We start from the raw sequence: 6,000 nt of genomic DNA, 5'->3' as shown, positions 1-6,000 counted from the left end.
TTCTTTGGTATTCTTGAGCAATGTGCAGGCTATTATATTTGAATGCATCATTCATTTGTTTCTATGGAGATTTTCTTTGATGGCACAAAACATGGGTGGAGGCAATGATACTCTTCATCTATTCTAGCATCTCCAAGTTATGTTGAGTAGCAAGAGGCTGTTCACTTCATGTTCTCAGAGATAAATAATGTGAAGAGACATAGTCTCTCATTTCCTTTTTTTGTTTGTATTTTCAAGAGTATTAGTTTTCAATTTCCTCAAATTATGGAAGCTGAAGAACTTCATATTCTCATGAAAGCTTATGCTGGTGTGTTCTATATAAACTATTGTAAATAGAGATTAGGGGGTTCAACCTTTTCTAGATACAGTCAGAGAGCTAGAGTAGGAGGGGGAAAATTTTGTTGATGTATCAGACTTAATATTGCAGAGCCAATAAAGAGGATTTTATGTCAATGGTTTTCTATTCCATTTAATTAGTCATTGCTTCTATGTGTCTTTCTTTTTCCGAATTACAGAAGGAGAGAAAAGATGCTTTATTCTTTTGTCATGAGGATATGAATTAACCACAGTACGAAGTGATTTGGGGTATTTAGAGAAAGATTCATTAGAAGTCTTTAATCATCTCTTCTTTTTTTTTGCTAACATTTTATGTAGGTTAATTAAATGTTGAGTATATGGATTCATAAGAATTGTGAGCTCTATTGCTTGGTTTATAGATTAGAAAGTTTTTCTTGCCTGGATTAAGTCATGTTTAGGCTTAATTCAATTTGCCTCTTTTGCTCTCAGGTTAAGAGCATACCTCGTGTTAGTTTAGGAGAGAAACATAATTCCTTGAACATTATTCACATAGACAGTTGTACCTTAATTCAGAGGGAAACTAGTTATTTTCATAAACAGTTTCCCAACTATTGTGCAAAGTTGTTCTTCATTACAAATTGGGAAAATTAAAAGGAGAATCTGAAGAAGAACAATATTTTTACCAAAAAACTCAAACTAATCAAAGTTAGTTCATCTTGAATACTATATTTTAAACCATTCACATACCTTGCAAGTTTTTGCTTCTTTGTCTCAAACACCTTGGCTCTAAGGGTAAGATTGTGAAATTCTTGAGTGTATGTGCTGACATCCAAGTCCCTTTGTTTGAGATTTTGCAATTTTTTGTGTGCCAACACCTCATAATCCTCTAGTATGAACTGCTTTCTTATCTCTGCCTTCATATTCTTCCATGTAGAAATCTACTCCTTTCCCTCATCCAATCTTTCATTTTGCAAAAAATTCCACCAACTCAAGGCAGGGCCTTTTATTTTTATCCTCAGCAATCCTAACCCTCTAATTTTTATGGGTCTTATCACATTCAAAGTGAGTATCTAAGCCTTCAATCTAGTCCATGCATACATCAGGATCCAACTTACCATAAAAAGTGGGTAAGTCTCCTTCTCCTTTCTTTCCAACCCTCTCCAATGTAGCAAGGAAAGGCCTCTAATCATCACTCCCTTTTCTCATTTTTTTCTTGAGTCTATTCAACTCCCTCTTTATGGTCCTATTCTCTTCCCAGACCACCCTACTCTCTGCCATTTGTTCCTTGACTAGCTTGGCTAGTTCTAAATTTGTGATCCTCAAGGGGATCTCCCTCTTAGGCTCCTCACCTTCAAACATTATGTCTTCAACAAATAAAAGTGGCTCTGATACCACTTGATGCAAAGTAGCACTTTGGAAGCACAAACAACTCCAAGAACCTTTGAAGCACCAAGCAAATCAAACTACCATCCAAATCCTCTATACTACACAAGGTTATTCAAGGCTTGAATATCTTTCAAAAGGACCAGATTGAGATTTACAACTATTCAATTGGTTACACAAACCCAACTCTTCATATAAGACTGAATTCCAACTACTTCTCCCTTGTACAAATTAAGACCTCATGCACCCAACCTTAACACAAGTGGTTTCAACAACTCCAACCTTCCTAACATCAATAGGGACCTAAAAACCATCCAACACAACCCAAACCAATCAAAACAGTAATCAGGTTAACTATTATCAGTCACAGGATAGAATACATCATTTAGTTTTGTTTCCCTCAAAGTAACAAAAGTGATATTTGGAGACTCCAAGACTCCCAAACACTAGAGAAGGTTTAAGATACCTTCAAAATGATCAAACCAAGGAATACCACTAATTGGAACCACTGCATACAGAAAATAATGAAAACTGATAGAACAAACCTAGTAGACAATTAGGTCTTTCAACACTATTTTTCACCAATAACTTGAAATTGTTACAAAGATCTTAGTAATATAAGACCAGTTTTAGACACCCTTTTCCAAGTACTATAAGACTCCAAAGTTTTGAAACTCCACTCCACTCCAGCATACCCTAACCCCTACCTTGCACACAGGCCTAATTAGCAAGTTTAGGTGTGGTTTACAAAGAAAAGACCAAGAAATGGATACATGGACATCATTCTTCAACTTCAGAGTGCTCTTCTAGGTTAGATGAAGGTTCTCTACTAATTTACCAAGCCCTAAACTCCTCTTCTTTTCATTACTCAACCAAAACACTCAATATAGGTCTAATACATGGGTCTTATTAGACCTAGGGCTTTCTCCAAAAATTCCTACTTCAACCTCCTATTCCCAAACCTTCAAAATATGAAAATACATAGCCCTAGCATACCCTATGCAAGTTTGGAAGAATTTCCAACTGTGGGAATTCAAACTAGGGCCATTTCTTTGGCCAAACCCTATGTTTAAGGGTTTCACTGGCAGCGAGAAAGAAAAATGTATAACTTTCGAATGGAGATTGATCTCTCCTTTAAACCAACACAAAAATTCTTTAAAATGCAACCTCCAACTGATCAATGCAAAATACCAACCTTCCAACCTAAAAAATATGTACTGTATGGCCAAAGACAATCACAGAATGCTAGAACAGTGGGTTTTTTATTAGATCTTGGAAGCAAAAAAATATCAATCTCCTTCTATACCTCTCATTCGAGTGTAGAGGTCTTATAAAGGCATTTACAAATAGTTTCAACTGACCAAAGGTACTTTTATAGTTATTTGAAAAAAGTTGTCAAATTGTTGTAAAAGTTGCTAATGCAACTTTGTAATTTTTTGCACTTTTTGGTATTTCAACAAACCTTCAACCTAAATTAATTCTAATCATTCCAAATTGTTATTCTAAGACTCAAAACCGCTAAACCAACCTAGAAAACAAAATATAAATCAAGATTCAACCTTTGGACCAATTGATGCCCAGGTTCATATTATCACCATGGGGTCTTGTGTCCATTACAATGGTGGATGGCCTTGAGGAGATTTTATCAATCCTAAGGCCTTATTACATTGCATAAAAAAAAGTATTTGATTAGGTGCTCTACACCATTATCCACCTTGGATATCCCTAATAGAGAGGATCCCCTTGTTAAAGAATTGGAGAAAATGATGTACCACCCCACTCTCCCTATACATGCCCAATGGGATGAGGTGCTTTGGGATAGGAGGACTAATGGTTAGTTCTCAATTGGCTCTACTTACCAACTTATTTTTTAGAATACTTAGACCTCAATTGGCTAGAGCAAGTTTTGGAATAGACAGTTACTACCAAAAATCATTTGTTTCTTGTGGACAATCATGCATGGTAAGATCCTCACTATTGACTACCTCTGAAGGAGAGGTATTCATATAACCAACTAATGCTACTTCTATAAGGAGAAAGAGGAAAGTAGTGTTCACCTCTTTTTGGAGTGCCCCTATTCATTAAAAGTTTGGTCCTACATCTAGAATAAATTTCTAATGGCTTGGGTCATCAATAGAGGCTTGGAAAAATTCATGGAGAACTGGGACTGTCCCTTCATCCACCCATGCCTTAGAGTCCTCTAGAATCCCCTCCTTCCACATGTTTGCTAGGGTATTTGGAAGGAGAGAAACAATAGGGTTTTCTAGGAGGAGGAAAGGGGTGAGGAACTGGTGGGAGAGATTTTGAGTAAGCTCATTATGGAAAATTTTATGGTGGAAAAATTTTAAGTGCCACAAGAACCACCATGCAAGAAGATGGATATTTCTAGGAAGTGGAATATTCTCCCTGACTTCCACATTTTTGACAATTCAAAATTGGTAGCTAGAAAAAATACCTGATGGTTTTCCCCCACTAGGTCCATGGTCAATATAAATTTTGATGGTGTTGAGTAGGGGGGAAAGAATTAGCTAGAGGTGTACTAAAGAATGAAAAGGGTGATGTGTTAGTTGCCTACTTGGGAAATTTGGGCCAGGGAACCGATAATGTGATGGAGGCTACTACCTTACTTTGGGGGCTAAAATTTTCTATGGAATTAAAGGTGAAATGACTAACCATAGAGGGGGGCTCTAAATTCATCATTGACTCTGTTCAAGGGAGTACTCAACTTGGTGGAGCCTTGCATCACATATTTGGTGATATATGGAAGTACCTCACAACCCTAGATCATTATGACTTACAACACACCTACAAGGAAGGCAATGCGGTGGCAGATGCCTTGGTTGGTTTGGGGTTTTATTTGGAGAACATATAAAGCTAGAAGAGTATTGAATCATTGCCTAACTCTATAAATTTCCTCATTAATATGGAAAAGACTCCTCTAAATTAGGTTAGATGACCTTCCAATTTTGGAGAAGGGGCCAATTCGGCAGAATTTCTATCATTATGATAGTTAAGATTGTCTTGAGTTTGACAAGACATTTCACAAGGTTTAATTATGTGGGCTGATTCATGAAAGGGCATGGAGAAAGGGATGAAATTAATAATATTGGCTTTAAAATTAGTGCCATCATTTTTCAGCATTATGGTAGGATTATAGAAAGAAATCACATTATGAATAAGGCTAGATCTTTAAGGTATTACGTGCGGATTTCTTACACTCCCTATAATGATACTTAAAACTAGATAGTACATTCTGGAATTTGCAGTCTTGTGAAGCATAAGAAAGCTAGCTTTTTTACCGCTAGTTACTACATTTCTAACCCCACCTTCACAATTTTTTGGGTGTAAATGAGAATTATTGAAATTGAGGAAGAGGATATTGTTGAGGAATTTTTCCATATGGATGGGGATCTAAACAAGTTGGAGCCCACTAAAATGGAGGATTTCCAAAAGATTGGCCACTTGGATTCTTCTGAAGGAAGGAGGGTTCATTACCTACACGTAGGCTATGGTAGGCTACGATAACTGTTTGTAACAATTTGTTGCTAGCTAGAAGGATAGGCATGTGACCATAAATGGCATTATATTTTAGGTGAATAAGGAGTTTATTTCCATGGCAATGGGACTATACATTACTAGTAGGAAATGGCAAAAGATTAAAAAGGTGGTAGATGAGGCAAGTATGACTAGTTTCTTCAAAGACAATGAGGCCTTGGACCATTATCGCGATGGATTTAGGAGGGATAAACTGTCAAAACCTTAGGACATTTTTTGTCTGATGATCATGAAATACCTAACACTAGAAGGAAGACACGGTGTATATTACTTTTATCACTTCCCAATTCTTAACCATTTTTGTAACAGGGAACTTGTTTGCATTCCTTTCTTTTTAATGCATGTGCTTGAAGAGACTGTGATGGATGTAAGAGAAAAAAGGAACAAAGGGGCCAACTTTACTATCCTTTAACAAGGGTTCATGTTTTTTCCTTTTCTAATTTCACTTTTCCCTTTTCCTACCTCGTGTGATTATAATTGACAATGTCCTCCCCTCTAGGGCTCCCCTACGCTTGGAATTTGTGGGTGGCAGTTATGCCCCCACCCCTTAGCCTTCCCCTAGCCAAACCCCTGTTAAGGGTAGGAAGAACAAGATGGTCCTAGAACTGACTGCTAATAAGAGAATTAAAATGGAAACAAGGGTGGAGGTGGAAATTGGGGATTCAAATGAGGAATTTGGTGGGGGTAGAATAAGGTCTAGAAGAATTGCTATGACTCATGAAAGATTTAAGCAATTGGCTTGTTTCTCTCGGAAGGAGGAGGAGA

The sequence above is a fragment of the Cupressus sempervirens genome, chromosome 3 (genome assembly GCF_028749045.1).
Source record: "Cupressus sempervirens isolate cs-2001-9-10 chromosome 3, ASM2874904v1, whole genome shotgun sequence".
In the NCBI taxonomy this organism is placed as follows: Eukaryota; Viridiplantae; Streptophyta; class Pinopsida; order Cupressales; family Cupressaceae; genus Cupressus; species Cupressus sempervirens.
Note: the sequence above shows the minus strand (reverse complement) of the source record.